The sequence below is a fragment of the Pseudorca crassidens genome, chromosome 4 (genome assembly GCF_039906515.1).
Source record: "Pseudorca crassidens isolate mPseCra1 chromosome 4, mPseCra1.hap1, whole genome shotgun sequence".
NCBI classification, from domain to species: domain Eukaryota; kingdom Metazoa; phylum Chordata; class Mammalia; order Artiodactyla; family Delphinidae; genus Pseudorca; species Pseudorca crassidens.
In genome coordinates this window covers 6,084,360-6,110,228 of record NC_090299.1, presented here as the reverse complement: position 1 = coordinate 6,110,228, position 25,869 = coordinate 6,084,360, and the positions used below count along the sequence as shown (strand labels likewise).

At 37.9% G+C, this 25,869-nt stretch overlaps 1 long non-coding RNA gene across 1 annotated transcript in view; it reads left to right on the top strand.

The window, feature by feature from the left end:
* The window catches only part of LOC137223071 (uncharacterized), a 114,710-nt gene that overhangs the window by 23,414 nt on the left and 65,427 nt on the right, over positions 1-25,869 (top strand). Inside the window, exon 2 of the long non-coding RNA XR_010942707.1 lies at positions 10,899-11,019. This is a non-coding gene — a long non-coding RNA (uncharacterized lncRNA). The remainder of the gene's footprint in view (positions 1-10,898; positions 11,020-25,869) is intronic.

Here is a 25,869-nt window from a genome sequence, read left to right as displayed (position 1 = left end):
GAACATTTTTCTATTTTCACAGTTAGAAGTTATGATTGATCTTTTATGATGAAATTTAAATTCAAAGCTTACAATTTTCCTTTTTTCTTTATGCATCCCACCTCATAGTTACACCATTGGAAAGCCTAATAGATGCAAGAGAGGCTAGATAAAATGATTTTTTAAAGTGAAAAAAAACCTAATAATAATTATTTAGAACTCTTAGAGTTGGAAAGTATTTAATATAATTAAGAATAAGGAGAATACATTTTTTATCATTCTAACTATTAAAATATAGATATAAAATATTATAAAGAAGGCTAACTAATGGCTAATAAGTGTAAAAAGATGCTGTAATAATATTGCCAGGAGCATGACAAGATGAGTATAAAAGATATCAATACACAGCTAAAGATTTATTGCTTGAAACAAAAAGAAATTTGGTCAAAACTACAGTAGGTGTGATTCTTCTAGAGAAGGAGGTGAAAAATATAATCACCTTTGAGGCTCTAAAACCGAGATGTTGAAATTTCAGTCCACGTCTTATCCTGGCATCAAAACTCAAGAGGACTTTGAATCGAGGGATAGTGCTGCTACGTTACATCGGAAGAATAGAGCAAAGACAGCAGCCATGCCAGAATAGGCAGAGGCCGTGCGCACCCCACCCCAGGCCTCAGAAATTCAGTTTGAAGACAGGGACTGGATAGCAAAATCCCCTGGGAATTATGTCTGGTTGGATAATAGAGATAGAAACCCTTAGTCTGCTCCCAGAGGACAAAGCAGGAGTCTTTAGCAGCTGAGGACAATAAAAGCCCTAGAACCGTGCAGTAAAAAGAATATTTGGTGATACATGAAGGCATGGGGTCTCATGAGGAGTTGCAGTGACAGTTTTTAAAGGTGACTGTTTTCCATGCTATTGTAGAGTCCCCTGAAATGTCAAATGGACCCCTGCCCAAACTTTGGTTCATATTGAGACCGACGCTAGACACATGCAAAGAGTTTGTAAGTAAAAACGTGACAAGTTTATTGCTTACATAATTGAGGCCTCTGGGGAGTATAGGGCAGTCTCTCCAGCAGGTCTGAAATGGCTTGAGAAACCAAAGAAAGGAGATTGGCCTGGAAGTTTAGCATCTTTACGAGATAGGGCTGGAGTGGTGGTTCGTGTGTGAGAAGAGGCTTTCATTGTTTGAATCCCTCATCTGTGCCAAAGGAGGGCAACCCAGGTCTCCTTATCAGCTTGATCAGATATGGGGCCTCAGGGGAAGGAGGGGTGAGGCTTAAAGCTGTCAGCAGTCAGACATCAAAAAAATGGGGTCAGACTCCTCATTCCACACACCGGTACACTCCATACCATTATCATCACTCAAATTATTCACATATTAAAGTTGAAAACACACAAAAAGACAAAATATATCATAATTCTATCCCACAGAGACACTCATAGCGGACCACGTAGCAGATGGTTCTGTATCCATAGTTCTCAAACTTGGCTGCATATTGGAATCATCTTAGAAGCATTAAAATATTTTTGATACTTGTATCTCACCTCCAGAAAATCTGACCTGAATTAATTCTTGCTAATTGGATTTTATAATCTCTCCAGGTGATTCTAATTTGCAGCAAAGGTTAAGCATCACTGTTATAGAGGGCATGTGTGTGTTGAGGTAATAAACATGGGATCAAACTATTCACGCAGTTTATAAGCAATGTTCATTTAACATACCATAGAGCATCTTTCCATGCCCATAAATACAAGACCTACAGCATCATTATAATGCCTACCTATTACTTTACTATATGAACATACTGTAATTTCTATCCCAACAGGTCACTGTTGCAGGATATTTACATTGTAGCCAATTTATTATGCTTACAAAAATACTTATGAACATCTTTTATATATACATCTTTGTTCATTTTTATAATTCCTGGTGAATATTTTCTAGAAATATGATCATTGGCTTAAAGAGTATAGATATGTTTAAGACTATTGCTTTGTCATCCCTCCAGCAGGAAATGAGGTTGTACATTTTCCTAAAACTCCACCATTCTGAGTATCATCTAACTTAGATTTTTGCCTGAAGGTAGAAATAAAAATATAATTTATCTGAACTTATACCTTTTGCATTATGCCTTTGGTATCGTGCTTAAAGAGGTATTTTTTGCTACTAGTTTACGTAAATAGTCTGCTATGTTTTTAAAGTTTTGTCAGTTATTTTTTATATTTAATACAGCTCATTTGAAATATATTTTGGGGCAGATATATAAAAAAAAACTATGACTTTATTTCCTCCTTAACAGCAAGCAGATTTTCCCAAATTGGTTATTCAGTCATCCTCAATTTGGTAAACTCAGAAAACTCATTTCTAAAGTGACGAAATACCTACCTCGCATAGTTTCAGAGTGGGCTAAATGAGTTAATGTATAATATTAAGCACTTAGAATAGTGTACAGCATATAATAAATACCTCAGCATGTGATCACTTATTTTCATGATCATCACAACATTTATTATATAACTTGGGTCTCCTTCGTGACTCTGAGTTCTGTGGCAATAGATAATGTGTTTAACCTTACCCTAGTACTCCATGTTTCAATGGGTGTAGCTTTGACATGCATATCTTTAATAAGTGAAAATTCTCTGCTTTGTCAAAATTATCCTGGCTACTTTCACATATTTATTCTATTGGAGAAACTTAAAATCATACTGCCAAATTCAAAAGAGAAATTTCTTTCTGGTTTCTCATTGTGCTTGGTTTAAATATGAGTCAATTAGAGCAAGATTTACGTGGTTTACAATTGTTTATTCTTTCTACCTAGTAGAATGATATGCCCCTGCCTATTGTCAAGTCTCCTTTTATGTCCTGTAAATTCATGTAGTTTTCTTCAGAGAGGTTTTGCATATTCTTATTAAGTTTATTGCTAGGAATTTTATATTTTTACTGGGTTGTCAAAGGGTTATTTTTTTCTGTTAGGTTTTCTGTTTATACTTAGTATATATGGCTGATAACTTGCGGGCCTCTCACTGTTGTGGCCTATCCCGTTGCGGAGCACAGGCTCCAGACGCGCAGGCTCAGCGGCCATGGCTCACGGGCCCAGCCGCTGCGCGGCATGTAGGATCCTCCCGGACCAGGGCATGAACCCGTGTCCCCCGCATCGGCAGGCAGACTCTCAACCACTGCGCCACCAGGGAAGCCCTAACTTTTTTATATTTATTTGTAACTGACTGTCTCACTGAATTCCTTGGGTAGTTATAATTCAAGGACGTTATAATTCGAGTCTTCTCTTTGTATCAAGAACGCTGTCTGTAGCAACTAAACCTTCATTCCAAATTAGGATGGGATTGAGAGGAAGGCCGGGTAGGGGGCTAAACTCTTCTCCTCAGTGTCACCTTTAGGATTAGAAAGTATGCTATCCCTTTTAATTAAGGAGTGTGTACTTCTTCTTTTACAGAGACAAATGTTAGCAGTGACTAATTATGAAAGGTTTTAGGTAAGAGTGACTAAGGAAATATATGAAATATAGCCTTAACTCACAAAATTAACCTTGCCATCCTTTTACCCTAGCAGTTATAGTAAGTGTATCCATAAACTTTATTTTCACCAATATATGTTTGAAGTAAAGCAGCTGTGCTCAGTGTGTGCTCCACTGGACGCCTAGCGGTGTCCAAGCTTTGTTTTAAGGTGATCTGTGTTATCAAAGTTATCTTTTATAATAGTACTGTTATTTGCTCTTTCACTCTGTTGCCATTTGCAATGATAGTGAAATATTGGTAATAAAACTGCTACTACCTTAGCGTGCACCAAGGCAGCAGTACAAAGCTGCTAGTAATCAGGGCATTGCTCATGCACCTTGCAGATAAAACGAAACAAAAACCAGTTTCCATTAAGAATGCCCTGATGAAGCAGTAAAAACTACTACTGTTATTAAATCTCAACCCTTATGCATACCTCTTTTTAATGTTCTGTGTGACAGAAATACACAGAAAGTGCTCTGCAGAGTAATATGTTGGTGACTGAAGGAAAGCACTTGTCTGAATAATGAGGTGAACTAGCCACTTTTTCACGAAGCACCGTTTTTATTTAGAAGAATGACTCCCAAGCTGATGGTTATGCAGACCTTGGTATTTGACAGACATTTTCTTGAAAATCAATTCAGTGAGCCTGTCACTTCAAAGAAAATAACTGACAATATTTGTTACCAGTGATAAAACCTGAACTTTCAATTGAAAGTTAGAAATTTGGAAAGCTTGTATCTGCCACCACAAGCTGGGTAATTTCCCAATACTTAAAGGTTTTCTGATGAGATTGATGATAGTAGCAAATGTGTTTTTATATTATTACTGTATAAAGAAATCGATCAACATTTGGAATGTCTACATAGCATAAGGAATCAATTTTCCAAATGATGAATTTATGATATCTCAAAATTGTATATGGGCAAACGATCCATTCAAAATGCATGACTGATGAATAGATTTTAGTGTAACAGAGTACAAAAATTCACTAGCTTCAGATTCCACGTTGCAGTTAATCTTTAAGAAACTATTGTTGGGCTTCCCTGGTGGCGCAGTGGTTGAGAGTCCGCCTGCCGATGCAGGGGACGCGGGTTCGTGCCCCGGTCCGGGAGGATCCCACATGCCGTGGAGCGGCTGGGCCTGTGAGCCATGGCCGCTGAGCCTGCGCGTCCGGAGCCTGTGCTCCGCAACGGGAGAGGCCACAACAGTGAGAGTCCCGCATACCGCAAAAAAAAAAAAAAAGAAACTATTGTTTGTCAAAAAAGAATATTCACAATTGTCTGAAAAGTCTATTAAAATACTCCTCCCTTTTCCAACTATATATCTGTGTAAAGCTGCGTTTCCTTCGTATGCTTCAACCAAAACAACATATACAACAGGTTGAATGCAGATTTGGGAATCCAGATTTCCTCCTTTAAGCCAGCCATTAAAGGGATTTGACACAAACATAAGACAATGCCACTCTTCCTACTAGTACTTTTGTTAGGAAAAATGCGTTATTTTCATAGTATATGTTATTTATATTAAAGTATAATGGATTTATTACCTTAAAGTTAGTAAAAAAATATTTTAATGTTTTTCTCAATTTTCTACAACATTAGGTATTCATAACTATAACCCATATAGACACAAATTCTTTGGGATTTGGGACACTCAGTAGTTTTTCAGAGTGTAAATTGTTTTGAGACTAAAAACTTTGAGAACCATTGCTAAGGGGGGAAGGAAAAAAGGGATTATGCGGCATCATGGTAGAACTTGCCTCAAACATAATATATAGCCTTTGACTGAACTTTTTCTAGCTATAAGAATGCCGATGCCCATTAAGAAACTCAGATTTCACTAATCTGAAGACTGCCCTAGAGTATCTGAGATGGGTTTTCTGATGAATTTCTTTTTTTTTTTTTACATCTTCATTGAAGTATAATTGCTTTACAGTGATGTGTTAGTTTCCACTGTACAGCAAAGTGAATCAGCTATACATATACATATATCCCCATATCCCCTCCCTCTTGCATCTCCCTCCCACCCTCCCTATCCCACTCCTCTAGGTGGTCACACAGCTCCGAGCTGATCTCCCTGTGCCATGCGGCTGCTTCCTACTAGCTATCTATTTTACACATGGTAGTGTATATATGTCAATGCTACTCTCTCACTTCATCCCATCTTCCCCTCCCCGTGTCCTCAAGTCCGTTCTCTACGTGTGCGTCTTTATTCCTGCCCTGCCACTAGGTTCATCAGTACCAGATTTTTAGATTCCATATATGTGCATCAGCATAGGGTATTTGTTTTTCTCTTTCTGACTTACTTCACTCTGTATGACAGACTCTAGGTCCATACACCTCACTACAGACAGTTCAATTTGTAATTCATCCTTCCTTTGGGAGTCCTATGCTCCTGGTTAGGACTAGAGGAGATTGTATTTGGGTACAGTGTTATGACTGAGTGGAGGGAGGCTGAGAAATGTGCCATGGGGAGCCTTAAGCCCTATTTGAATTTTAAATAGTTACAACCATCTGTGACCTTCATTAAAAACACACGACCTAAAACAAAGTTTATTGAGATGTTTAGAAAATTAGACTCCAAATATAATCATGGATTTGTCCATTTTTCCTTTCAATTCTATCTTTTAGTATTATTTTGCTTTATATATTTTGAAGCTCTGTTTTTATGTGCATAAAATTTTATGACTATTATGTCTTCTTGATGAGTTGACCCCCTTTATTATTACATAATGTCCCTCTCTATTCTGGTCATATTCCTTGCTGTGAAGTCTACTTTTTCTGATATTAATATAGCCACTCCAGCTTTCTTTTGATTATATTTGCAGGAGATTTTTTTTAATTTCAATTCAATTTAAGGTAGGTATAAAGTAGTATAGGTAGTATCTGGTTGGGTCTCTTTTTATTTGGTGTATTCAAAGCATTTATGTTTGATATTGATATGTCCGTCTTGCTTGCTATGTTCTGTTTCATCTGTTGTTCACCCCCAATTTCTGCCTTCTTTTGGATTGATGAGTTTTTATGATTTTATTTTTTCCATTATTGTTATTCATAAATTTCATGAAAAAGTTTTTTGCCTTCGAGTGTAATATATGTATGTATGTATATATATATATATATATGCATATATATGTACGCACACACACACACACACACACATACATATTTAACTAAATTAATAGTAGACTGAAGCAAGTTAACTGATAACCTGTTACATGGCAATAGGAAACTCACACGGTAATGACCGAACACAACATATTCCCAGTACCTCCCTCACATCCTTTGTACTATTGTTGTTAACGTTTATGAAAGTAAAATATATATCTGTCCACAATAAATTGCTTTCCATCTTGTTTTAGACAGTTATGTTCTACGGCAATTAATTTTTCTTAAAGTTTTATATTTACGTTAGTTCGTGCCACCTTCAGAGACCTTCATTCCTTTGAGCAGATCCGTCATCCCTCCAACAGTGTATATTGGGCTGTGTCACAGGTTACCACAAACTTAAAATGACACCCATTTTTGGATCTAAAAAGAGGTGATGGTTGTATAATATTGTTGTGCACCTTAAAATGGTCAATTTTGTGTTATGTGAATGTTACCTTAAAAAAAAAAATCACCATCTGTTGAAGTCAAGGATTTTCATTCCCTTGAGGAGCTGATTAGAGTCTATTCAACTGAACGTGATAAAAAACGGAGGTGAAAACAAAACGCACATTTATTATCTCTTAGTTCCTTTGGTAAGAAGTCCAGATACAGTGTCTGCTCAGGGTCATCAGGCTAAACATCGAGTTTTTAGCCCGGGCTGCAATTTCATCTGAGGCTCTGGTCGCCTTCCATGATCATTCAGGTTGTTGGCAGAATACAATCTCTCATGGTTGTAGGACTAAGGTCCTCACTTTCTTGTTGTGTGTTAACTGGGGATCATTCTTAGCAGCTGGAAGGGCCTGTCATTTCCTGCAAACCATGACAGTTTGCTCCTTCAAAGTCAACATGAAAAGCCCTGCGACTTCAGGTTGTTGAAGGACAAACAGGACTCTACCTACCACCGCACGTTATTCACGATGCACGGAAGGCTTCCCATTCATCTAGTACTGGTTTCTTGTGTTTGGGATGAGATGGGTTTGGCAGGTTTTTCTCAATGTCTGTTCCATCTATAGCTTTAAATCTTCCCTTTTAACTACACTTTGGAAAGGGTCTTTCTCCTTGCTCTTGACCTTCCTCCAGCAGTGGACTGCTATTACTTATAACTCAGACTATTAGCCTACTGGTGGAGGGGAGGAGAGCAGCTCCCGGTTGTTCTGGGTCAGCCTCTATCTTAGGTAGGCATCGTGTCCTGGTGGAGCCTTTTCAGCGCTCTTGCCTGTCTCCACCTGTTGTGGGAGACCTCTAACTGTCTGGGCCCAAGATGTATTCCTGCCCCTCCTCCAGGGGTAGAGAGGATTATTTTCCGTTCTTTTTCCCAGCTGGGATGGGTTTTCACGCTTGCCCTAAAGCTGATATGATTTGCTGCCCTACTCTTGCTGACTCAAGGCTTTTATTTCATAGAGGAGATAGAGGCTAGAAGATACATCTCTTTCCTAGGAATGCACCAGAAAAAGTTCTTCTTGGGTCTGTTGCCACCACATTTTGCCATGAGCTCTTAGTGAGGTCTTTGGGGAAGAACCTGTGAGTTTGTGAAAATTCCCCTTGTGTGTGGCTTCCAATACTTCTGTATTCTCACATTCACCCATACTCAACATTTAACAATTTATCAAAAATTTGGGGCTGAGTTCTTTCTGGCCTCCAAGGCAAGCCATCCTGTGTTTATTCCAGGTAAGCAAATACTAACATCTTGTGTCTCCTTAGATGTATCTGCTTTTCCTAAGTATTGGCTTAGTTGGTTGCCCTGCATCCACAGCTCTCTGATAGACTCAAGAAAAGTTGTGATTTTGTAGATTGCTGATGCAATATTGTTGTCAGGGCAAAGCAATCCTCTTTTCAGCTTTTAATATCCTAGGAAAGCCCTGTTAATTTTTGTTGTGATTGTTGTGAGTCTCCCTTAAAATTAATTCCCATGAGGAGAATGAGTATACCTAGTGATTGACCAGACCTGACCCTTATTTGGTGAACATTATATATCTGTTAAGTGAAGCAACAAAGATATGAACAAATGAATGGGTAAATGAATCAGTTGTATAGAGGACATTTAGCAGGAAGTTAATAGAAAAGCCTAGCAAATAAGGAAACCTGTAGCAATTCAGTAGTCAGGTCAGATATAGAACTATGCCATTTTTCAAGAATTCTGGGTGAAAACAAAGGAAAAGGGGAAATAGTTTCTAGAAAATGGAGTTCATAGGCTCAGGAGAGAGGTCAGGCACTTGCCTATCAAACTGGGGTAGAGAATGAACCTTCCTTTTGGGGGCTCATTACCTTGTGAGGAAGGAGAAAGAGAACATCAGTACCCTAGATACGACGAAGGAAGGTAGTGAGGTGACTCGCTATGTATATCTTGTTGAATACTCATGGATTCAACCCTTGATAGAAGAGCAGGGTAGTGGTTGCTGTGATGAGCTAACCAGCTCATCTGTCAGAGCCGGGCTAAGGCTCTCAGTCCCTAGCTGCATGCATTGTTGGCTGCTGCCGTCTCATAGCTGTGTCCCTCTTGCAGAAGAAGCACTTACTCAGAGGTTTTCTTCCTGTCCACTCGCTGCCAACAACGGCACCAATGAAGGAATCCAACGGCCAGGTCCCATGCATTCCCACTTCGGAACTCTCTGATTATTCGAGGCCCCTGTTGCATCTGCATCACAGCTGGGCTTCTGACTAATCTCTCTCACTCTCACAGATGTTCTTTAGCATATTCTCAATATTCCTCCCACATACATATATTTAAAGTGGTTCCCTGGGGAAGCAAATCTGCAACAAGAAGAAACAATTATTTTCAAATCTTGCTAACGTGTAAATTTAGGGTTGTTGATATATTGATTATCTGCTTCCCTGCTCACTGGTTCCAGAAGAAACCACAGTGTGATTGGCTGAATCATGATCCCCCAACAATGTCTGCATCCTAGCCCCCAGCACTTGTGAATATGTTACCTTACATGGTAAAAGCAATTTTGCAGGTGTGATTGAATTAAGGATTTTGAGATGGGGAGATTAGTTTAGATTATCCAGGTGGGTCCAATATAATCACAAGGGTCCTTTTCAGAGAGGGCAAGAAGATTAGAATCAGATAGATGATGTGATGACAGAAGCAAAGGAACAGAGATTTGAAGATGTTCCACTGCTGGTTTGAAGATGGAGAAAGAGGCCATAAGCCAAGGAATGTAGGCAGCCTCTAGAAGCTGGAAAAGGAAAGGCAACAGATTTTCCCCCTAGGACCACCGGAAGGAATGCAACCCTGCAGATCCTTTTTGATTTTGACTGTCAGACATGTGAAATAAAAATTTGTGTCATTTTAAAGTTAGTCATATGTGGCAATTTGTTATAACATCAAAAGGAAACTAATATACATGGTAGGAAGAGAGGATGAGTCTAAATAGCTCAAAGTATGACCAAATGTTTATAGAGATGGAACCAGGGAAATAAGACTACTAATGTCAGTTCTGTTTTTTATCAGTGATTATAATGTGGTTATATTATTTTTCATAATCCAAAATGAATTTATAATTGAACTTTTAAAAGCATTACCATTTATGTCTGCTCTATCTATTGCTGAGCAATTGCATTTTTTTAATACAGTGTGCACATAAAAGATGATCAGAGGCAACATGGATTTCAGTTACCTGACCATGACCATGCTAAACATATTACCACTTAATAGTTTGACTCATCCCTTTGGTGCTTGAATTCCTGGCTTCATATTCTGGCGAGTGACATTTAAAAAATCCCTCTCTGACCCTTATTCTTGGCTTTTGTCCAACCTTGATTTCAGCTTTCCCATCTCCAGAAAAAAAGAAATATGACGTAAATAAACTACACACTTGTCAACATAAATGCTCATACCATAATTTTCTGCCAATATTTTATATGTGAATTTCTCATGTGCATACCTTTAATCTCTCTGACACTCAGTGTTTTACCTGAAAGATGCTGCAAATCAATTAGCAATAATGAGAAATTTTCACCAGGAAGAACGTTTATAAAATACGAGTGCATGGAAGAGATGGTCACTTTGAAAATTTACTTCTACCAAGTGCCTAGTTCAGAAGGTATATCAAGAATTTCTCAAAGAACAGGGATTATGATTAGATCATTTATAGCATTGTTCTCCATATATTTGGACAACTAATTTCATCTGTGTTCTTATAATGATAGATATCTTAGTGATCCAAAAGTTGTTCAAGTAAAATATTGGAATGGCCATTGGGCCATGAATGCGATATCCTCTCCCCTTAAGACTTACCTTTCTAATCCCACAGGTCATCTTGATCTCCAGTGGCCTCAGCCTGCAGTGGTTTGAAGCAGGATTTCGGTTCCTGGCCAGAGATTGAAGTCAGGCCACAGCCGTGACAGCACTGAATCCTAGCCACTAGACCAGTGGTGAGTAAAAAGGCCTTGGCCTGTAGGCTTTGTAGGAATGAATTCCCACAAAGAGACAGAAAGTAGTGAAACAAGTAAAGTGTTTATTAGGAGGAAAAAGGGTATGCGTGAAGACTCGCATGGGCGGGCTCGGAGAGAGAGAGAGTCGCACCCTCGTGGTAGTTTGAATCACTTACATGGGGCATTTCTTCTGGGTTTCCCTTGGCCAATCATCTTGCTTTGCCTGGTTCTGAGTCCATATTTGGTTTATCTCAGGGTCCTCCCATGTGTGCATTGTCCTCTCTTAGCCAAGATGGATTCTAGCAAAGAGGCCTATGGGGAGGTTGATATCACTTACTGTGGGGTGATGCCACCTCCATTTTGACCCCGAGGAGCCTTTCTACACATTTGTAGTCGGGAAAGTCTCCTTGACCTTGAGAATGAAGCATACGTGATCTCTTTCTCTCTTATCTGGGCAGGCTCAGCTCCTTTCTGCTCTCGTCTTCATCTTGGAGTATCTGTCCACAGGGTACAGACTCCAGCTGCTTAGCCTGGGGCCCATCTATCTCCTGCCTCAATCTGTCTGCGTATTCTGTTTTTTCTGTTTGTTTGTTTTTTTGTTTTTGCGGTACGCAGGCCTCTCACTGTTGTGGCCTCTCCTGTTGTGGAGCACAGGCTCTGGACGCGCAGGCTCAGCAGCCATGGCTCACAGGCCCAGCCGCTCCGCGGCATGTGGGATCTTCCCAGACCGGGGCACGAACCCGCGTCCCCTGCATCAGCAGGCGGACTCTCAACCACTGCGCCACCAGGGAAGCCCTGTCTACGTATTCTTTAATAAATCTCACCATACTCTGCCAATATCTTAGGGTTAAATTTGGGGGAATTGATTTTCCCATTATTCAGATTTTGGTTCAACTATTATTATTTGAGTGCCTATTATAAATAGGTCTTTTCACATGTATTAGCTTAAAAAGTACCTTACTGTAGATACTTTATAAATCTTTGTCATCAGACCTATGAGTCTAATCTATGGACAGCAGGCAGGAAAGAGATAGGGAAAAGCAAAAGAAAGTAAATGGGGGGAAGCTTCAAGATGGCAGACAAGTAAGACATGGAGATCACCTTCCTCCTCCCAAATAAATCAAAAATACACCTACATGTGGAACAACTCCTACAGAACACCTAGGGAATGCTGGCAGAAGACCTCAGACTTCCCAAAAGGTAAGGAAATCCCCACATACCTGGGTAGGACAAAAGAAAAAAGAAAAAAGAGAGACAAAAGAATAGGGACAGGACCTGCACCAGTGGGAGGGAGCTGTGAAGGAGGAAAAGTTTCCAAACACTAGGAGCCCCTTCACTGGCAGAGACGGGGGGGTGGCGAGGGGGAAGCTTCGGAACCACCGAGGAGAGCGCAGCCACAGGGGTGCAGAGGGAAAAGCGGAGAAGTCCCCGCACAGAGGATTTGTGTCGACCAGCACTCACCAGCCCGAGAGGCTTGTCTGCTCACCTGCCAGGGTGGGTGTGGGCTGGGAAGTGAGTCTCGGGCTTTGGAGATCAGACCCCAGGGAGAGGACTGGGGTTGGCTGCGTGAACACAGCCTGAAGGGGGCTAGTGCGACACAGCTAGCCGAGAGGAAGTCTGGGAAAAAGTCTGGAACTGCCTAAGAGGCAAGAAACGATTGTTTCAGGGTGCGCGAGGAGAGGGGATTCAGAGCACCACCTAAATAAGCCCCAGAGATGGGCACAAGCCGCAGCTGTCAGTGCAGACCCCAGAGACGGGCATGAGACGCTAAGGCTGCTGCTGCCGCCACCAAGAAGTCTGTGTGCGAGCACAGGTCACTCTCCACACCTCCCCTCCCAGGAACCTGTGCAGCCCGCCACTGCCAGCGTCCTGTGATCCAGGGAGAAGTTCCTTGGGAGAACGCATGGCGCGCTGCAGGCTGGTGCAAGTTCATGCTGGCCTCCGACACCACAGGCTTGCCCTGCATTCCAATTATAACTACTGTACCCCTCCTTCCCCCCAGCCTGACTGAGTCAGAGCCCCCTAATCAACTGCTGCTTTAACCCCGTCCTTTCTGGGGGGGAACAGATGCCTGAGGGCCACCTACAAGGTGGGGCCAAAACCAAAGCTGAACCCCAAGAGCTGTGCGAACAAGGAAGAGAAAGGGAAATCTCTCTGTGCAACCTCGGGAGCAGCGGATTAAATCCCCACAGTCAATTGATGTACCCTGCATCTGTGGAATACATGAATAGACAACGAATCATCCCAAAATTGAGGTGGTGGACTTTGGGGAGCAGCTGTAGACTTGGGGTTTGCTGTCTGTGACTGATTGGTTTCTGCTTTTTATGCTTATCTTAATATGGTTTTCAGTGCTTGTTATCATTGGTGGATTTGTTTATTGGTTTGGTTACACTCTTCTTTCTTTCTTTATTATTATTATTTTATTTTAATAATTTATTTATTTATTATTATTATTTTCTTTATTTTATTATTCCTTTCCTTGTGAGCTGTGTGGCTGACAGGGTCTTGGTGCTCTGGCTTTGTGTCAGGCCTGAGCCTCTGATTTGGGAGAACCAAGTTCAGGACACTGGACCACCAGAGACTTCCCAGCCCCAAATAATATCAGTCAGCGAGAGCTCTCCCAGAGATCTCTGTCTCAACACTAAGACCTAGCTCCACCCAATGGCCAGCAAGCTCCAGTGCTGGACGCCCCATGCCAAACAACTAGCAAGATGGGAACACAACCCCACCTGTTAGCAGAGAGGCTGTCTAAAATCATACCAAGTTCACAGACACCCCAAAACACACCACTGGACATGGTCCTGCTCACCAGAAAGACAAGATCCAGCCCCACCCACCAGAACACAGGCACCAGTCCCCTCCACCAGGAAGCCTACAAAAGCCACTGGACCAACCTCACCAACTGGGGGCAGACACCAAAAATAACTGGAACTACAAAACTGCAGCCTGTGAAAAGGAGACCCCAAACACAGAAAGTTACACAAAATGAGAAGACAGAGAAATATGCAGCAAATGAAGGAGCAAGGTGAAAACCCACCAGTCCAAACAAATGAAGAGGAAATAGGCAGTCTACCTGAAAAAGAATTCAGAGTAATGATAGGAAATATGATCCAAAATCTTGGAAATAGAATGGAGAAACGTTTAACAAGGACCTAGAAGAACTAAAAAGAAAACAAACAATGATGAACAACACAATAAATGAAATTAAAAATTCTCTAGAAGGAATCAGTAGCAGAATAACTGAGGCAGAAGAATGATTAAGTGACCTGGAAGATAAAATAGTGGAAATAACTGCCACAGAGCAGAATAAAGAAAAAAGAATGAAAAGAATTAAGGACAGACTCAGAGACCTCTGGGACAATATTAAATGCACCAACATTCGAATTATAGGGGTCCCAGAAGAAGAGAAAAAGAAAGGGTCTGAGAAAATATTTGAAGAGATTATAGTTGAAAACTTCCCTAACATAGGAAAGGAAATAGTCATTCAAGTCCAGGAAGCACAGAGAGTCCATTACAGGATAAATCCAAGGAGTAACATGCCAAGACACATACAAATCAAACTATCACATATTAAATACAAAGAAAAAATATTAAAACCAGCAAGGGAAAAGCAACAAATAACATACAAGGGAATCCCCATAAGCTTAACAGCTGATTTTTCAGCAGAAACTCTGTAAGCCAGAAGGGAGTGGCAGGACATATTTAAAGTGAGGAAAGGGAAAAACCTACAGCAACGATTACTCTACCCAGCAAGGATCTCATTCAGATTTGACAGAGAAATTAAAACCTTTACAGAAAAGCAAAAGCTAAAAACATTCAGCACCACCAAACCAGCTTTACAACAAATGCTAAAGGAACTTCTCTAGGCAAAAAACACAAGAGAAGGAAAAGACCTACAAAAACAAACCCAAAACAATTAAGAAAATGGTAATAAGAACATACATATTGATAATTACATTAAATGTAATGGATTAAATGCTCAAACCAAAAGACATAGACTGGCTGAATGGATACAGAAACAAGACCCATATATATGCTGTCTACAAGATACCCACTTCAGACCTGGAGACACATACAGACAAAGTGAGGGGATGGAAAAAGATATTCCATGCAAATGGAAATCAAAAGAAACCTGGAGGAGCAATTTTCATATCAGACAAAGTAGACTTTAAAATAAAGGCTATTACAAGAGACAAAGAAGGACACTACACAATGATCAAGGGATCAATCCAAAAAGATATAACAATTGAAAATACTTATGTTCCCAACATAAGAGCACCTCAGTACATATGGCAAATACTAACAGCCATAAAAGGGGAAATCGACAGTAACACAATAATAGTAGGGGAATTTAACACCCCCCTTTCACCAATGGACAGATTATCCAAAATAAATATAAATAAGGAAACACAAGCTTTAAATGACACATTAAACAAGATGGACTTAATTGATATGTATAGACACTATAAATATCAAACAACAGAATACAATTTCTTCTCAAGTGCTCATGGAATATTCTCCAGGATAGATCATATCTTGGGTCACAAATCAAGCCTTGTTAAATTTAAGAAAATTGAAATCTTACCAAGTATCTTTTCCGACAACAGCACTATGAGACTAGATATCAATTACAGGAAAAAACCTGTAAAAAATACAAACATATGGAGGCTAAACAATATGCTACTAAATAACCAAGAGATCACTGAAGAGGAAATCAAAAAATACTTAGAAACAAATGATAATGAAAACACGATGACCCAAAACCTATGGGATGCAGCAAAAGCAGTTCTAAGAGGGAAGTTTATAGCAATACAATCCTACCTCAAGAAACAAGGCAAATCTCAAATAAACAACTGAACCTTATACCTAAAGCAATTAGAGAAAAAAGAACAAGAAAAATAAAAACCCCGAAGTTATCAGAAAGAAAGAAATCATAAAGATCAGATCAGAAATCAATAAAAGGAAATGAAGTGAACGATAGCAAAGATCAATAAAACTAAAAGCTGATTCTTAGAGAAGATAAATAAAATTCATAAACTGTTAGCTAGTCTCATCAAGAGAAAGGGGGGAGAAGACTCAAATCAATAGAATTAGAAATGAAAAAGAAGTAACAACTGACACTGCAGAATTACAAAGGATCATGAGAGATTACTACAAGCAACTATATGACAATAAGAGGGACAACCTGGAAAAAATGGACAAATTCTTAGAAAAGCACAAACTTCCGAGACCAGACAGGAAGAAATAGAAAATATAAACATACCAGTCACAAGCACTGACATTGAGACTTTGATTAAGAATCTTCCAACATGCCAAAGCCCAGGATGAGATGGCTTCAAGGGGAATTCTATCAAACATTTAGAGAAGAGCTAACACCCATCCTTCTCAAAATCTTCCAAAATATAGCAGAGGGAGGAACACTCCCAAACGCATTCTACAAGGCCACCATCACCCTGATACCAAAAACAAAGATGTCACAAAAGAAAACTACAGGCCAATATCACTGCTGAACATAGATGCAAAAATCCTGAACAAAATACTAGCAGACAGAATCCAACAGCATATTAAAAGGATCATACATCATAATCAAGTGGGGTTTATCCCAGGAATGCAAGGATTCTTCAGTATATGCAAATCAATCAATGTGATACACCATATTAAAAAACTGAAGGATAAAAACCATATGATAATATCAGTAGATGCAGGAATAGCTTTTGACAAAACTCAATGCCCGTTTATGATAAAAACTCTCCAGAAAGTAGGCATAGAGGGAAACTGCCGCAACATAATAAAGGCCATATATGACAAACCCACAGCCAACACCATTCTCAGTGGTGAAAAACTGAAACCATTTCCTCTAAGATCAGGAACAAGACAAGGTTGCCTACTCTCACTGCTATTATTCAACATAGTTTTGGAAGTTTTAGCCACAGCAATCAGAGAAGAAAAGGAAATAAAAGGAATCCCAGTTGGAAAAAAAGAAGGAAACCTGTCACTGTTTTGCAGGTGACATGATACTCTACATAGAGAATCTAAAGATGCTACCAGAAAACTACTAGAGCACATCAATAAATTTGGTAACGTAGCAGGATACAAAATTAATGCACAGAAATCTTGTATTCCTATACACTGATGATGAAAAATCTAAAAGTGAAATTAAGGAAACACTCCCATTTACCATTGCAACAAAAAGAATAAAATACCTAGGAATGAACCTACCTAAGGAGACAAAAGACCTGTATGCTGTAAAGTATAAGACACTGGTGAAAGAAATTAAAGATGATACAAACAGATGGAGAGATAGTCCATGTTCTTGGATTGGAAGAATCAACATTGTGAAACTGACTATACTACCCAAAGCAATCTACAAATTCAGCGTTATCCCTATCAAACTACCAATGGCATTGTTCACAGAACTAGAACAAAAAATATCACCATTTGTATGGAAACACAAAAGACCCAGAATAGCCAAAGCAATCATGAGAAAGAAAAATGGAGCTGGAGGAATCAGGCTCCCTGAATTCAGACTATACTACAAAGCTACAGTAATCAAGACAGTATGGTAGTGGCACAAGAACAAAAATATAGATCAGTGGAACAGGATAGAAAGCCCTGAGATAAACCCATACACATATGGTCACCTTATCTTTGATAAGGGAGGCAAGAATATACAATGGAGAAAGGACAGCCTCTTCAATAAGTGGTGCTGGGAAAACTGGATAGCTACATGTAAAAGAATGAAATTAGAATACTCCCTAACACTGTATACAAAAATAAACTCAAAATGGAATAAAGACCTAAAGGTAAGTCCAAACATTATAAAACTCTTAGAGGAAAACATAGGCAGAACACTCTATGACATAAATCATGGCAAGATCCTTTTTGACCTACCTCCTAGAAAAACGGAAATAAAACCAAAAATAAACAAATGGGACCTCATGAAACTTAAAAGCTTTTTCACATCAAAGGAAACCATAAACAAGATGAAAAGACAAGCTCAGAATGGGAGAAAATATCTGCAAATGAAGCAATTGACAAAGGATTAATCTCCAAAATATGCAAGCAGCTTATGCAGCTCAATATCAAGAAAACAACCCAGTCCAAAAATGGGCAGAAAACCTAAATAGACATTTCTCCAAAGAAGATATACAGATTGCCAACAAACACATGAAAGAATGCTCAACACATCACTAATCATTAGAGAAATGAAAATCAAATCCACAGTGAGGTGTCACTTCATACTAGTCAGAATGGCCATCATCAAAAAAATCTACAAACAATAAATGCTGGAGAGGGTGTGGAGAAAAGGGAACCCTTTTGCACTATTGGTGGGAATGTAAATTGATACAGCCACTATGGAGAACAGTATGGAGGTTCCTTAAAAAACTAAAAATAGAACTACCATATGACCCAGCAATCCCACTACTGGGCATATACCCTGAGAAAACCATAATTCAAAAAGAGTCATGTGCCACAATGTTCATTGCAGCTTTGTTTACAGTGGCCAGGGCATGGAGGCAGCCTAAGTGTCCATTGACAGATGAATGGATAAAGAAAATGTGGCACATATATGCGATCGAATATTACTCAGCCATAAAAAGAAACAAATTTGAGTTATTTTTAGTGAGGTGGATGGAGTTGGAGTCTGTCATACAGAGTGAAGTAAGTCAGAAAGAGAAAAACAAATTCCATATGCTAACACATATATATGGAATCTAAAAAAAAAAAAAATGGTTCTGAAGAACCTAGGGGCAGGACGGGAATAAAGATACAGACGTAGAGAATGGACTCGAGGATACTGGGAGTGGGAAGGTAAGCTGGGATGAAGTGAGAGAGTGGCATTGACATATAAACACTACCAAATGTAAAATAGATAGCTAGTGGGAAGGAGCTACATAGCACAGGGTGATCAGCTTGGTGCTTTGTGACCACTTAGAGGGCTGGGATAGGGAGGGTGGTAGGGAAACACAAGAGGGAAGGGATATGGGGGTATATGTATACATACAGCTGATTCACTTTGTTGTACAGTAGAAACTAACATAACATTGTAAAGCAATTATACTCCAATAACGATGTTAAAAAAGGCAGAAGAAGACAAATACTGTGTGATATTACTTGCATGTGGAATCTAAAAAATACCACAAACAAGTGATTATAACAAAAAAGAAGCAGACTCACAGAGGTATAGAACAAACTAGTGATTACCGGTGGGGAGAGGGAAGGGGGGAGGGGCAACATAGGGGTAGGAGAGTAAGAGGTACAAACTATTAGGTATAAAATAAGCTACAAGGATATATTATACAACAAGGGGAATATAGTCAATATATTATAATTATAAATGGAGTATACCTTTATAAATGGTGACTGTATTGTATACCTGTGACTTGTATAATATTGTATATCAATATACTTCAATAAAAATAAATATAAATTTTAAAAAAAAGTAAATGGATTCTGTGGGCCTTATATTGAAATGACTGATGTTCAGCTGTTTCAATCACATAACTGAAGAAGGGCTCTGGCGTACTCTGACCTACCTGCCTGTCAAAACAGCATGAAGATGCTGGGATGGGTACACAGAGAGCAGAAGGCGTGAGCTTATCCTTTATCCTCGGCCCCCCTTTAACTATAAGCCTGTGTGCAGTTTCTAGACTCCTGATAGAGTGAAACTTGGCATGGTGATTTCATTAGCACACTGCTTTGGTGAACTGAGCTCACCAACCATAAACAACTAAAGTGTGGTGACAGTCAGGTTCATTTTAGAAGGCCTTTTGGTTCTGGGGAACAGAAAAAAAATAATCTACATTATTTGCAAAACCCCTCTGAGAGCCCTGGGTGAGCATCCGGTTTTGTTAACTGAAATAGAAACAGTTTCCTCTCCAGTTGCTAGTGTACCCTCCCCTTGACAGGTACGCAATGAAACAAACTAAAGTGCCTTTGTGTAATTAAGTATTTGCCTGTGAGAGCCTCTGTGACTCATTCCTTATTTTAAGTTGTTTCCATCTACTTCTTTTTGTCTCTCTAAGCTTCTATTGGGCTTTTTGTCCACTTTTCTAACATATTCTTTTACCACTACTGTTTCTTTGTCACTAGTCTCACCCATCTCCTAAAATGCCCTTAGTTCCTTCAAACAATGCACACCCATTGCTTTATTTTTTTTCTTTACATCTTTTTTGTTTGAAAATAAAGCTTAAGGGCTAAGAAGAGTATTTTAAGCAGCTAGGGGCTTTTAAAAATGAATCATATTTCTTTGGGGTGAATACTGTTAATGGAAGAATTCTCCCCCTTACTAAGGCCACAATAAGATAAGTTTAACATCTCCAGGGCTCACTTAAAGTAGGGTATAAAGACATTCTGAGGAAATGCTAGACCTTCAAGTTTATCTTACACTGCTGCCAGCTTTTATGGCCTATTTTAAGAACTTGGTACGAGCTCTCCTGTTTAATGAGCAGTTTAATTTAAAACTTAAAAATATTAAGGATTCCAATAGAGTCATAAATAATGCAGTTTATAATATTCTTATCAAGCACGTAAAGATACATTTGTCTTCCATTAACAACATACTTTTAAAGTAGCCTGACCTCTTCAGATGTATAAGAGCATGCAATTAGTGCAATTTGTCACAGGCCTTTTACACGTTAATAAGATGTAATTAATAGTCTGTTTTGTCTAATTAACTTTTCAGACACTGGCAGCTCCTGTTCTTTTAATATAAAGCAAGTGTGCTCTATTTGCAATTCTAATACTTGACAGAGAATTCTGACCATAAACTCAAGTCTACAAATCTTAGCAAAAGAACATAAAGCAATTAAGAATCCAACAGAGAAATAGTATATATTTTAGGATATTAATATGTTTTTAAAGTAAGGAGTAAGAAAAATTGCTACTCAAAAAAGGCTACTCTAAACCATATGAGTAGAGAAACTCATATTAGAAAATAAATGATAAGAAAACATATATACACATTCTAAGGATATATTCATATATAAGAAGTTCTATAGAGTCATCTCTCAGTATCCATGGGGCATTGGTCCTAGGACCCTCCCCTATGCCACACTCCACAGGTGTTCAAATCCCTTATATAAAATGGCCTAGTATTTGCCTAGGCTTATATACATCCTCCCTTATGCTTTAAATCATCTCAATTACTTATAATGCCTAATACAATGTAAATATTATATAAATAGTTGTAAATACAGTGTAAATGCTATGTAAATAGTTGCCTGCTTGGTGAATTCACGTTTTGCTTTTTGGATCTTTCTAAAGGTTTTTTTTCAATTCTTTTTGATCTGGGTTGGTTGAATCTGTGGATAGGGAACCCATGGATATGGAAGGCTGACTGTAATTCATTTCATATTTGTTCGTTCATTCATTAGCCATTCTCTTACTAATTTATTCATATTTTGAATGCCCACTTTCTGCAAAATTGTTAGTAGCTAGAGATGTGAGGATTAGCAAGATAAAAACACTACCTTTAACAGAATATATGTTACTTGACCGTGATATTAATAGTGAAATATACTGAGCCTTGGAGTAAATGCCTATACTCTATGTGTAAACTTTTATTTTCCTAGTGAAGTGTAGACCAGAGTGAATTTTTGTGGCATATTTGTTCAACATGATCCAATATATTTACTCTGTTCTTCATGTTTTTTAACTGTAAAATTAATATGTTTTAAGTACAAATATTTGAGAAATAGTTTATAAATATTTTGTGTAATATTAAATATTATTCAAAAATATTATTTTAATGGATAGAAAAATTCTAATGAGTACTATAATTTATTTAACACTGATTCTGCAACAGATCACCAGTGGGCCTTTTTAAAATTCTGAATCTGTCATTCTGTGTAGAAACTCTACAGGCGATTGTGTTAGTCAAGTTTGAAAAGAGGTTTCTCACTATAATATATTTACACAAATTACCAGTGTGACAAGTAATGAAAGATTTTACATTCTACTTCACTAAATATTTTCTTAGGGTACCCTCTAGATTTAAAATGTCTGAATCAAATTCCAAATTGAAAGTTTTTTTTAAAGCTTCTAATTCATATAATCAAATCACTTTCTAGAAAATTCCCAGAAATTTGACACTCTATATGAAAATACCAGTCTTACTGGACTGTATTATTTTAAAAATTCATATTTGATTTTAAAATTCTCTATATTTTGCATTTTTGAATGACGTTTTCCCTATGTGTATTTGAGTTCTGTACATAATATTAAATATTTCCCTATCATGTTAGTAAGAAACTTTTAAATTTTTTCCATTTTCATTGTAATATAATGAAGTACTACTTAAAAGAATGTGTTCTGGGTTCTAATCCTGTTTCTGCACTTACTGGCTGTGTTACCCTGTGTAAATTTCTTAAACTCTCTCTTCTTTCATTTCTTCATCCGTAGAATGGGGACAATAATAGCATCTATATCGCTGAGTTATCATGAGGATTAGACATGTTAATAAATGTAAAACTTTTAAAAAAGCTTTCGTTCTTTTAAATTGGTTGCTGTCCCTTCAGCTATAATGTTAGATTGGATTATCATTCTTTGTTCTTCAGGGCTCACACCCACTTTTAGAATCAATTCTAATCTTCTCTCACTCACTATAAGCTCTCAGTAAGTGTTAACATCAATATATTATTTCAATATGATGCTAAACATATAGAGACATTTTAAGTCTAGTTGCCACTGGTCACCATACAAAGATATTACATTATTATTGACTATATACCCTAGGCAGTACATTTCATTCCTGTGACTCCTTTATTTTGTAACTGGAAGTTTGTGCCTCTTGTACAAATCTCCCTCACCTATTTCACTCATTCCCCCACATGCCTCCCCTCTGGCAACCTCCTGTTTGTCCTCTGTATATATTTGTATCTATAATTCTATTATGTTTGTTCACTTGTTTTTTAGGTTCCACTTATAAATGGAATGTATGGTATTTGTCTTTCTCTGTCTGACTTATTTCACTTGCATACTGTCCTCTAGGTCCATCAATGTTGTCACAAATGGCAAGATTTTATTCTTTATTATGGCTGAGTAATATTCCATTGTAAGTGTGTGTGTGTGTGTGTGTGTGTGTGTGTGTGTGTGTGTGTGTGTACATATGCATAATGGATGTACTATATATATAATCGCTTCTTTACTCGTTCATCTATCTATAGGCACCTAGGTTGCTTCCATATCTTGGCTATTGTAAATAATGCTGCAGTGAACAGAGGGGTGCATATATCTTTTCAAGTTGATGTTTTATTTTCTTTGGAAAAATACCAGAAGTGGAATTGCTGGGTCATATGGTAGTTCTATTTTAATTTTTTAGGGATCCTCCACACTGTTTTTCATAATGGCTGCACCAGTTTACACTCCCACCAACAGTGCATGAGGGTTCCGTTTTCTCCATATCCTTGCCAACTCTTGCTATTTCTTGTCTTTTTGATTGTAGCTATTCTGACAGGTGTGAAGTGATATCTCATTGTGGTTATCTTTTGCACTTCCCTGATGATTAGTGATGTTGAACATCTTTTTACATGTCTGTTGGCCATCTGTATATCTTCTTTGGCACAATGTCTATTCAGGTCCTCTGCCCATTTTTAATCAGTTGTTTTTTTTGATGTTGAGTTGCATGTTATCTGTATATTTTGGATATTAACCCCTTATCATATATATCATATTATTTCCAAATATATTCTCCAGTTCAGTAGGTGGCCTTTTCATTTTGTTGATAGTTTCCTTTGCTATGCAAAAGCTTTTTGGTTTGATCTAGTCTCATTTGTTTATTTTTGCTTTCATTCCTCTTGCCGGAGAAGACATATTCAAAAGAATATTGCTAAGACTGATGTCAAAGAACATACTCTCTATTTTCTTCTTAGGAGTTTTATGGTTTCCAGTCTTAAACATTTAGGTCTTTAATCCATTCTTGAGTTTATTTTTTAATATAGTGTGAAAGAGTAGTCCAGCTTGTTTCTTTTACATGTAGCTGTCCAGTTGTTCCAACACTGTTTATTGAAGAGGCTGTCTCTTCCTCATTGTATATTCTTGCCTCCTTTGTTGTAGATTAATGGGTCATATGGGTTCATTTCTGAGCTCTCTTTTCTGTTCCACTGATCTATGTGTCTCTTTCTGTGTCAGTACCATACTGTATTGATTCCTGTAGCTTTGAAGTATAGTTTGAAGTCGGGAAGCATGATACCTCCAGCTCTGTTCTTCTTTCTCAAGATTGTTTTGGTTATTTGTGATCTTTCATGTTTCCATACAAATTTTAGAATTGTTTGTCCTACTTCTCTGAAAAATGCCATTGGTATTTTGATAGGAATCAGATTAAACCTGTAGAATATCTTGAATGGTATGGTCATCTAGACAGTATTAATTCCACTAATCTATAAGCACAGTATATCTTTCCATTTGATTTTTGTAGTCTTCAATTTCTTTTATCATGTCTTAAAGTTTTCCAAGTCCAGGTCTTTTACCTCCTTAGTTAAGTTTATTCCTAGCTATTTTATTCTTTTTGATGCAATTGTAAATGGGACTGATTTCTTAATTTCTCTTTCTGATAGTTCACTCTTAGTGTATAGAAATACAACAAATTTCTATATATTAATTTTGTATCCTGAAACTTTACTGAATTCATTGAGTTCTAATAGTTTTTTGTTGGTGTCTTTAGGATTTTCAATATATAGTATCATGTCATCTGTGAACAGTGACAGTTTTACTTCTTCCTTTCCAATTTGGATTCCTTCTATTTCTTTTTCTTATCTGATTGCTATGGCTAGGACTTCTGATACTGTGTTAGATAAACATGGTGAGAGTGGGCATCCTTGTCTTGATCCTGATCTTAGAGGAAATGCTTTCAGCTTTTCACCATTGAGTAGGATGTGTTTGTGGTAAATAGACTGATAGTGGTGGTCATTTTGTAATGTATAGATATATCAAATCACCACTGTGTTGTGCACGAGGAACTAACACACTGTTGTAGATCTATTACACTTCAAGAAACAAACTCATAGAAAAAGAGATCCGATCTGCAGTTAATAGAAGCAGAGCATGGGAGGAGGGGAATTGTGTGAAGGTAGTCAAATGGTACAAACTTCTAATTATAAGATAAACAAGTACTAGGGATATAATGTCAACATTATTAATATAATTAACAGTGCTGTATACAGTATATGAAAGTTGTTGAGAGATTAAGTCCTAAGAGTTCTCATCATAAGGAAAGTTTTTTTTCTTTTATTTTGTATCTATGTGAGATGATTGTTCATTAAACTTGTTATGGTAATCATTTCATGATGTAGGTAAGTTGAATCATTATGCTGTACACCTTAAACTTATACAGTGCTGTATCAATTATATCTCAGTAAAACTGGAAGAAGAAAAAAACAAAAGAGATATCCACAAAGAAGCATTTTTCCTTAATAGCAAAGTCAAGGGAATAACCTAAGTGTTTACAGGTAGAGAAATGAATAAAGACATTCATATGATAGGGCATAATCTCAGGATGAAACATTGTCAAGCAGATAGAATGTGGATTCATTTCAGAAACATAATGCTGCAAGATGTAACATGATCTATATACATCTTTTAGTTTGTGGCAGTTAAAAAACACACCAAAACCAACACTCAGCTCATTTGTGAATGCATACCTATGTGTGTACAATGGAGTAAAAGGATAAATACAAAATGTATGATATTTTATGCCCCTGGGGTTAGAAGAATAGGAATATAGGTGTTAGTAAAAGGTAAGTTTAGTCATATCTGTAATATCCATAATATATAATCTCTTAAGATAAAAAAAAGTGGAAACAATTATAAAGAAATGTTTGTGGATTTTTTGATGATAGCCATTTTGACTAG